The sequence below is a fragment of the Sciurus carolinensis genome, chromosome 10 (assembly GCF_902686445.1).
Source record: "Sciurus carolinensis chromosome 10, mSciCar1.2, whole genome shotgun sequence".
NCBI lineage: Eukaryota > Metazoa > Chordata > Mammalia > Rodentia > Sciuridae > Sciurus > Sciurus carolinensis.
Genome location: NC_062222.1, coordinates 85,668,959 through 85,680,432, shown reverse-complemented (window position 1 = coordinate 85,680,432; position 11,474 = coordinate 85,668,959).

Genomic DNA, 11,474 nt, shown 5'->3' with positions numbered 1-11,474 from the left:
TGTTAAGAGTTTTAGAATAGGGTGAGGAATGATAGGAATTGATGAGACTTATGCCTACCTATTTCTTGACTGGAACTAAGGTAAGCATATATTTGAATCAACATTTCTTAGGTATCATGGGTCAACCCACTTTTTTTTCCAGTAAAATATTTGTTTGCATATAATTCACATAGGATAAAAATAACCACTTTTAAATACACATTTCAATTTTTCAATATCAGAATAGAATCTCAGAACTGTAAGCCTCATCAGTTAACAGTCCATGTTGAAGCATTTTAGAAATACATACTCTCTACTTACCTCTAACCATTCCACATCCCTCATTTCTTGGTAATCTATAATGGATTTCCTCTGATTATAAAAAGGCTTATTCTGTAGACATTTCAAATAATTGTTATACATTATATGGTTTAGCAATTGATATCACAATTTCAAATAATCATTGTAGGTTTTGGTGATTGATGTCTTAAAGTTTCATTGGTGACAGCATGTGTCAGGGATGCATTCTTTTTAATGCTGTGACAGGGCATGAGCTATGCCACTGAGCTGTGATGACAATGGAAGTCCCTTCTCATCCTGATTTTTGTGGACATACGTAAGACTTGAGACATGTTTCTCAGAGTAGCAGGCCTAATTTTATTGAAGGCACAGGAAAAGGGAAAGGGGGACACACTCAAGGAAGTGAGTGGTCCTCTCAGGAAGACAGCATACCCTTCCTGTCCTCCAGATTTGGGGGCATCCAAGGAAATTTCCAAAATAGTCTTCCCAGGTCCAACTTTGACTTTTGAAAGAGAACAGGATGATTTAACACTTTATTTTTTATTTTTTTAAAGTTTTTTTTTTTAGTCATCAATGTACCTTTATTTTTATTTTATTTACGTACAGAGCTGAGAATCGAGCCCAGTGCCTCCAACATGCAAAGAAAACACTCTGCCACTGAGCCACATCCCAGGCACAGACTTCAGAGTTTAAAGTTCCCATGAGCATGGTAACTTCCAGAATTACCTGGAATTCTAGTTCTTAGAAATCTGCTGACCTCTTCTAACTGCAACCTCTTCCCAAGCAGATATTAAGGTCATTGATAATTATCCGTACATCCCTAAGTTTTGTAACCATGTCTTTCTAAGTGTCATAAAAGTCCACTTCTCCCCATAACAGGGTATCTAATATTCTTATTGGCATTTTGGGTCTGTGTTTCTCTGACAGATAACAGCATGTTTGCTGAGGAATGTAACATATTCTATTGATTTAAACCAGGAAGGGTTGCAGTTAATCTTTTTTTATATATATATATATATATATATATATATATATATATATATATATACAAAAGAAAGCATGTGGGAGTCAGTGCAGTGATCCCAATTCATATAATTATTTCCTTAAACTCATATACTCATTGTTAATGTTTGTGAGTTCCCTACCAAAGCCAAATGACATTTAATAAATAGATCATATTGGTTTGTTTATTCCCAAATTTTTGCACACTAGATTTTTCCTAACCTTCTGCTGAGAATGCTGTACTTCATGCTTTCTATTTGTGATTTCTTTTAAGTTTTATCATGGAAAGTTTTATTTGTTTTTCAAATCTAAGCCTAATTTCTCTGGATATTAGATCCTTGCTTGGCATCCATTTTCTCTTAGAGCTCGATATGTTGTTTAAGAACCTTACAGATTTAAGGGTCTTGGTGGAGAAATCAGCTGAGATCTAAACTGGTTTCCCCTATATGTGATATGATACTTTAATCTTGCAGGGTTTAAAATTATATTCTTATCCTTTGTGCTAGGCAATTTCATTATAATGTGACTTAGTGTGGGTCTGTTGTAATTTTGTACATTTGGGGTCCTGTAGGCCTCTTATATTTAATTTTCCATTTCATCTTTGAGGTTTGGAAAATTTTGACATTGTTTCATTGAGAATATTGTGTATTCCTTTGGTTTGTGTCTCATGACTTCCTTATCATAATAAATCTTAAATTTGGTCTTTTCATGTTATCCCATAATTCTTGGATATTCTGTTCACAGTTTCTTACCATCTTTTCTATGTGGTCATCTTTATTTTCAAGATTACATATTTTGTCTTTGTTGCCTGAGGTTCTTTCTTCCAAGTGGTTTAATCTGTTGGTGATACATTCCATTGGATTTCTAATTTCATTTATTGATTCCTTCATTTCAAGGATTTCTGTTTGGTTTCTTTTCATAATCTCTTCATCTTTATTAAAGTTACTATTCACCTCCTGAAATTTATGTTTGATTTTACTACTTACCTCACACTTTATGTCAGGGACCACTTTAAATATGCACTCTCAACTCCTCCAACATTTCTTCTAGTGTGTTCTTAATGGATTCTGATATTGGAGAATTTTGGATTGTTTGGGGTAATATTTCCCTTTTTTTCATATTGTTTTTGAGTCTTTCCACTAGCAGTGTGGACCTAAGGTAGTGCACCTTGTGCCCTGTAGACTTATAGTGTCCTTAAAAGTCTGTCTTACCTTGCATTATGATGGAGATCAATATTAACAGCACCGAAGGCAAACTACATACATACAGCCTTAAAATAAATAGCACCATTAATAGAAAAAGCACTTCTCTCCAAGCGGTCCTGCAGGCTGAGTGCTTAGACCTGGGCAACTGTTGCAGAGAGCTGTTCTGAGTTGGAAGATCAGGACAAGGTGCTGAGAACTATGGGTCTGCCACATGACTGTGAGTGCTGGATTGGATGGTGGGCAAGGAGGCTTTAGGGGACTGGGGTTTGTGAAGCAGAAAGATCATATTTTGTAACCAAATGATGCAGGACATGGTGCAGATCAGTGAATCCCAAACTAGGGAGGGAATCAGGGACCAGATTGGAGCTAGGGAACAGCAAGTCAATCTGAGAGGCTCCTGGGAAACTGATGGGTACCAGACTAGCTGACAGGGTGATCTGAGAGCAAGATACACTCACATCCTCTTCCTACCATATGATTTGCTGTAGCCAGATCTGTCCATCCCTGCACACTTCAGGACTCACATAACTGGGGGCAGTATGGCTCTCTTCTGCCTCTGCAGCAAGATGGTAGAAGGAAGGCCTCACGTGTATCAAAACCTTCAGGCACCTCAATAATGAACCTACAGTTCCTGTTCTGTGTCTCCCCACAGAGGAGTCTCATGATGGCTTGAAAAAAATCAATCAAAGGCATAGACTGGCAGATTGAATTAAAAAACAAGACCCAACAATATTCTGGTCCAAAAGACTTACATCATATGCAAAATATCCACTAAATGAAGGTAAAATGATGGGAAAAACGTATCGCTCATATGGACTGCACAGAGAAGAAGGGGATTCTAGCCTCATATCAGATAAAGTGGTTTTCAAACTAGAGTTAGTAAGAAGGGACTAACAAGGCCTCTCCCTCAGGTTCTGCTTGGGTGAAGGAGTGGATAACCTTTGGAGGTGTGTGCTGGTTTGGAAATTTTAAGCTATGAAAGTAGTATGAAATTAACACAGAAATCCAGAATTATTTTAGAAGGAGTGTCATTATGTACTGATAGAACCAGTTGGGTATGACTTCTAACAAACAAATAGTCTATGCTTACTTGATTTATATCAGTATAGACCAAAGGGGATTGATAGGGATCTCCTTCATGGGGGACAGGATAATCATTGAGATAAACATGTTGTTTGTGCTTGGCAGGTTATGTCCATCTCCAGGCAGAGGTGTTCAATTTTGGAGCTGTGAGTGAGATCAGGGCACCAGCATGACCCGGGCTTTTTACAATGGGGAATTTCACCCAGGAATTCCCAGAGAAGCATCTCCCCTGTCTTATGTTGGCTTAAGGAACCCATAATTTATGTATGGCTTCCAACAAAGGTCATTTTATACTGTTTAAGAGAATTATAAATTAATAAGAAATAACAATCATAAACATTCATGCTCCAAACAGTGGAGTATCTATGTACATCAAACAAACCCTTCTCAATTTCAAGAATCAATTAGAACACAACATAATAGGGGCCACTTTATCACACCTCTCTCTCCACTGGATATATCTTCCATGCAAAAACTAAACAGAGAAACTATAGAACCAAATATTACAATCAATAATTTGTACTTAACAGATTTATAGAAAGCATTTCATCCATCAAAGAGTGAATACACTTTCTTCTCAGCAGTATATGAATGTTTCTCTAAAATAAACCATATCTTGTGGTACAAAGCTATTTTCAGCAGAAAAAACAAGTAGAGATACTATAATTTCTCAGATGATAGTGGAATGCAAATAGAAATCAATGATACAATAAAAAATAGAAGCAACACCTATATCTAGACTCTAAATAACATGCTTTGAATAGCAAATGGATACAAGAAGAAATAAGGGACAATATAAAAACAAATTCTTAAAGGTAAATGTGAACACCAATACAGCATTTCAAATTCTCTGGGACACTATGAAGTCAGTGCTAGGGGGAAAGTTCATTGCATTGAGCTCATTCATTAAAAGAAGGGAAAGCCCATGAATAAATGAATTAATTTTACATCTTAGAGACCTTAAAAAAGCAGGAGAAGACTGGAAATAATTAAAATCTGAGTCGAAGTGAATGAAATTGAAACAAAGAAACAAATCAAAATATTGACAAAACAAAAAATTGGTTCTTTGAAAAAATAAATGAAATTGATAAACCCTTAATCTTACTAACAAAGAGAAAGAGAAAGAACTCAAATTAGTAAAATGCATGTGGAAAAGGAAACATCATGACAGACACTACTGAATACAGAAAATAATTAGAAACTATTTTGAAAATGTATACTCTCATAAAATAGTAAAACTCAAAGACACCACCAAATTTCTAGAGACATATAATATGTCCAAACTGATGATGTGAGATATTACACAATTTAAACACATAGAATTCAAGCATTAAAATAGAACATGCCATCAAAAGCTGCCCAACTGGCAAAAGTCCAAGACAGGACATTCTTAACTGAGTTCTCCAAGACCTTCAAAGAAGAATTAAAACAAATAATCCTCACATTATTCCATAAAATAGAAAAGGAAGGAACCCTTCCAAACTCAGTCTAAAAGGTTACTATCACCCTGATTCCAAAACTAGATAGAGACACATCAAGGAAAGAAAACTTCAGACCAGTATCCCTTATTATGAATGTAGATGCAAAAATTCTCAATAAAATGTTGGAAATTCACATACAAAACATATTAAAAAGATAGTGCACTACAGTCAAGTGGAGTCCCAGGGATGCAAGGATGGTTAATTATACAGATATCAAAAATCATAATGCATTACATCATTAGACTTAAAGAGAAGAATCTTATGATTGTCTCAATAGATGTAGAAAAAGCATTTGACAAAATACAGCACATCTTCATGCTCAAAACACTAGAAAAACTAAGAATAGTAGGAGCATCCCTCAACATTGTAAAAACTATCTAAGCTAATCCCAAGGTCAACATTACTCTAAGTGAAAAATTGAAAGCATTCCCTGTATAAACTGGAACAAGATAGGGATGCTCTTCTTCATCACTTCTATTCAGCATCCTCCTTGAAGGTCTAGCCAGGTTAATGAGACAAATGAAAGAAACTAAAGTGATATGAATAGGAAAAGAAGAACTCAGACTATCAGTATTTGTTGAGGACATTATTCTGTATTTAGAAGATCCAAAATATTCCACCAGAAAACTTCTAGAACTCATAAGTCAGTTCAGCCAAGTTGCAGGATATAAACTCAACATCCATCAATCAAACACATTCCTATTCATCAGTGAAGAGTTCACTTTAAGAGAAACTAGAAAAATGACCACATATGATATAACTTCCAAAAATCAAAAATACTTGGGAATCAATCTAACCAAAGAATTGAAAGACCTCTACAATGAAAACTGCAGAACACTAAGAAATTAAACAAGACCTTAGAACATGGAAAATTTTCCCATGTTCTTGGGTAGGCAGAATTACTGTTTTCAAAATGGTCATACCACCAAAATCATTATAAAGATTTAATGGAACTCCTAATCAAATTCAATGACATTCTCCACAGAACTAGAAAAAGCAATCATGAAATTTATTTTGAAAAAAAGAGATCCAGATTAGCCAAAGCAATCCTTAGCAAGAAGAGTGAAACTGGAGGTATTCCCATATCAGACCTTAAACTATCCTACAGATCCGTAGTAAAAAAACAAATGGCATGGTTTTGACACCAAAACAGAAACATAGACTGATGTTAAAGACTAGAAAACAAAGAAACGAACCCACACAAATCCAGTTATCTCATATTAGACAAAGGCATAAAAAATATTCACTGTAAAATATATAGCTTCTTCAACAAATGGTGCTGGAAAAACTGGAAATCCATATGTAACAAAATGAAATTAAACCCTTATCTCTCACCCGTGCAAAACTCAACTCAAAGGGTGTCAAAAATTAAGTAGTAGAATAGTGCCCCTTCATCTAATTGAAGAAAATGTAGGCACAAATGTTCTCCATGTTGGCTTAGGAACTGACTCCTTAACCAGTTTCCTTAAACTCAAGAAATAAAATCAAGAATCAATAAATGCAATGGACTCAAACTAAAAAGCTTCTCTCAGCAAAGGAAACAATCAATAACATGAAGAGAGAGCCTAAGAATGGAAGAAAATTTTCACCACATGAACCTCTGATAGAACATTAAAAGAACATTAAAGAACTTAAAAACTCAATACCAAAAAACAAATAACCCAATCAATCAATGGCAAAAGAAGGAAACAGACACTTCATAGAAGAAGAAATACATTCAATGAATAGATATATAAAAAAAAATGTTCAACTTCTCTAATGATTAGAGAAATGCAAATCAAAAGTACTCTAAGATTTCATCTCACTCCAATCAGAATGGCAATTATCAAGAATATCAGCAACAATAAATGTTGGCAAGGATGTGGTGGAAAATGTTACACTCATATATTTGCTAGTGAGGCTGCACATTGGTGCAACCATTGTGGAAAGAAATATGGAGATACTTCAGAAAACTTGGAATGAAACCACCATTTCACCCAGCTATCCCACTCCTAGTTTATACCCAAAGTATGCTACTTAAAAGCAGCATACTACAGTGACATAGCCATATCAATGTTTATAACCACTCCAATCACAATAACTAACGTATGGAACCAACCCAGATGTTCTAAACAGATGAATGAATAAAGAAAATGTGGTTTATATACACAATGGAATATTATTCAGCCTTAAAGAAGAATAAAATCATGGAATTTGTAGGTTAATGGATGGAGTGGGAGACTATTATGCTTAATGAAATAACACAGTCCTTCAAAATCAAAGACCCAAAGTTTTCTCTGTCATGAGGATGTTAATTCACATTAGGGGGTGGTATTAAGTTGAATCAAGTTACTTTGTTTTAGGAAGAAGAACATGAAGGGAGGGGAGGGGATATGGGTTTGGAAGTATTGTGGAATAAATCTAACATTATTACCCTATGTTCATATATGACTACTTAACTCGTGTGGTTCTAACTCATGTACAACCAGAATGAGAAGTTATACTCCATTTATGTTTGAGGTCTCAAAGTGTGTTCTACTATCATGTTTAACTAATTACAACAAATGAAAAATGAAATATAAATAAAATATCTCAGGCAGAAAGAAAGTATACAAACAACAATAAATGTTGTCAAGTATATTGAGAAAAAGGTATAGTCCTATATTGCTGGTCAGACTGCAAATTGGTGCAACCATTATGGAAAGTGGTGTGAATTCCTCAGTAAACTTGGAATGGAACCACTGTTTGACCCAGTCATCCCACTTCTAGATTTATACCTAAAGGACTTAAAATCAGCATATACAGTGATGCAGTCACATCAATGTTTATTGCTATAAACACTATTCCAGAGCAATTCTTAACAGCTGAACTATGGAACCAACCTAAATGCCCTTCACCAATGAATGAATCACAGAACTGTAGTATATATGCACAATGTAATATTACTTAACTTTAAAGAAGAATGAAATTATGGCATTTGCAGGTAAATGGATAGAGCTGGAGACAATCATGATAAGCGAAATAAGCCAATCCAAAATAACTTAAAGACCCAATATTTTCTCTGCTCTGTGGTTGCTAATTCACAATAAGTGGTTGGGATTGGGAAAATAGAGGTACTTTGGTGTAGGCAATGAAGGATAATAGATTGAATTGGACATTATTTCTCTATGTGCATGTATGATTACACAATCAGTGTGATTCTGTAACTTGTACAACAAGAACAACAAATTATATTCCATTTCTGTATGATGTGTCAAAATGCATTATACTGTCATTTATAACTAATTATAACAAATGAAAATCATTTAATCAAAATCTATGTGTCTTCCAGGTTATGTAATCTATGACAAACTTTCATACTATACCTCTTTTTTAATTTTTTAATTTTTACATTTTTTGGATACTAAGTATTGAACTCAGGAGTACTGGAACACTGAGCCACATCCCCAGTCCTGTTTTTGTATTTTATTTAGAGACAGGGTCTCACTCAGTTGCTTAGAATCTTGTCATTGCTGAGGCTGACTTTCAACTCACAATCCTCCCATCTCAGCCTTTCTAGCCTCGGGGATTACAGGTGTTTGCCACGTCTCCAGGCTCTGTCTCTATGTTTATATTGCACTCCCTTGATCTGTGTAGCTTTGTAGTTCATTTTGAAATAGGAAAGTGTTAACCTTCTATTTTTGTTCTTTGTCATGACTGTTTTAAATTTTTAGCAACAGTTCTCAATTTGTGCCAAAATTATTCTGGGATTTTAATAAGTGTTTTTTATGGCAATTTGGATGGCATACTTTTTAAAAATTTCTTTTAGCTTGTTGTACATGACAGTAGAATGCACTTATACATTTTGATAGATCATACATGAATAGAGCACAATCTCTCATTTTCCTGATACATATATTATAGGATCAGATCTATCATGTACTCATTTATGTACCTAAGGTAATAATGTCTCTTACTCATCATTCCTGCCCCCATACTCCCACTCCCATCTACCTAATATAAAATAACTCTATACTTCCCTATCCCCCCATATTCTTGTGAGTTAGAATCTGCATATCAGAGAAAACTTTGACCTTTGTTTTTTGGGTTTGGCTTTTCTTGTTTATCATGATATTCTCTAACTCCATCCACTTACCAACAAATGCCATGATTTCATTTTTCTTTAAAGCTAAGTAATATTCCGTCGTGTATATATATATATATATATATATATATATATATATATATACCACATTTTCTTTATCCAGTCATCTGTTGAAGGGCGTGTATGTTGGTTATATTTTAGCTATGGTGAATTGAGTTGCTATAAATGTTAAGGTGGCTGTTACTGTAGTATGCTGATTTTAAGTCCTTTGGGTATAAACCGAGGAGTGGGATAACTGGGTCAAATGGTGGTTCCATTCCAAGTTTTCTGAGGAATCTCCATACTTCTTTCCATAATGGTTGCACTATTTTGCATTCCCACTGGCAATATATGAGTGTGCCTTTTTCCCCACATCCTTGGATGGCATGCCTTTTGCAACAAAACTAAAAATTTCAGTCCGTGAATGTGAAATGTGTTTCCATTTATTTAGGTCTTTCTAATAGCATTGCACAATCTATTGCTGTGTTCCCAGTGTAAATTTTACACTTCTTTGCTAAATTACTTCTTGGTATTTGTTTTACTCAACTTTTTCACCTCTGTGATTAAAGGATCTGACCAAAAATTGTCAAGGAGGAAAAGATTATTCAAGGGCTCATGGTTTCAGAAGTCCTAGTCCATAGAGGGCTGTCTGTACTCCCTGGGATTAGAGGTCGGTCTGAACATCATGGCACCAAAGTGTGGTGGAGGGATTCTGCTCACATGATGAGGAAGCAGAGAGAGATTCTCCACTTTACAGAAACAAACAAATATTCGAAGCCATGCCCCTATTTCCACCTTGGTCTATCCACTCCCTACAACTTCATTTACTTGTCGTTTAAACTCTACCAGGTATGATATCACTGATTGGGTGATGACACTTATAACCCAATCATTTCCCTTCTGAACATTCTTGCATTTTCTCACACATGAGCTTTTCAGGGACACCTCACTTTCAAACCATGACAGTATTTTATTCCTTTTTATTATATTTTAAAAAGGATTGGTTTAATGTCTTAAATGCATTTGGAACTGTTCATTGCAAATAGTTCTTTGTATGTTAACCTGTATTTGGGAAACTTGCTGTTATGGTTTTTTAAATAAAAAATTTTCCATAGAGTTCCTAAAACATTCAATATGTGGATCATATTTCCTGCTAAAGGAAGTCTTCATTTTTCTTTCAAATATGGGTTTGTTTTTAATTGCATGCTTTTGAATCCAGTCTTGAAAATCAGGATAATGTCCTTGTTGCCCAGTGCTAATGAAAACGTGAGAAATACTGAGGCAAGTTAATAAGTTTTATTTAAAGGATAGGAGAGAGACAGAGAGAGAGAGAGAGAGAGAGAGAGAGAGAGAGAGAGAGAGAGAGAGAGAGAGAGAGAAATACTCCTCCAATGAGGAGGGGGTCCAGAACTAGTACCCAAGGGAGTGGGGGTGTTCTGCCCTTTTTGGATTTTAAGTTTTCTGTCTTCATCTTCCCCCTCCTCCTCTTATCTTGCCTAGATGTTAACCAAAAGGGTGGAATGATGACAGGCAGGAAAGCAGTCAGACAGGGGGTGCTGGGGAGAACAATTCCTTGGGAACAGGTAATCCTGGAAACAGGTTACTTTTGAATTAGGCCCCATCTCCCTGACCCAGTCATTCATTATCTGCACTATCTGTCCATGGCACTAATTTCATTTCCCCCACTCCTTTAACAGGATTCCTTACTGCCATGAGGGGAAATGGGTGATGACTGCTCTCGCTGCTTCAGTCTTAGGGGTAGCAACATGGGGCAAGCAGTCCAGTTTAGCAATGTTGTAATGATTCAGGTCAATGGAGGGGTCCACCTAAAAGTCTGAATAAGAAAGAACATGTTGTCAAGTGATCTGGGAGTTGGGAGTGTCTATGAGAGTAACAAGAAGTCAGGAATCCTGCAATGAGATTAATAAATATAAATGTTGCAGCATCTGATACACATCAACAAACATCATGATGATGATAGAAACCACCAATTTTTCACCAGGAGGTGCAAAACCTAAGAAGTTTTTCCCATGATGAGGCCCATGAAGTCAGTGCCTGTATTTGGGAATGTAAATCTTTAAGGATATTAGTTGCATTGCCAGAATATTCCAGGTTAAAACACAACACTTAGTTGTATCATGTCACAGATGCCCCCATATGATGCATTAGTATACTTGGAAGGTCCTAATAATTGAGGAAAGAGTCAGATAAACAGATAAGAAACTATTCTGAAGAGAAGCAGGAATCTAGGAAGTTGCAATGGGAAAACTAAAAGCACCTAGGAGCAGAAAGGCATTTAAAAAAAAAGGTATGAAACTATCT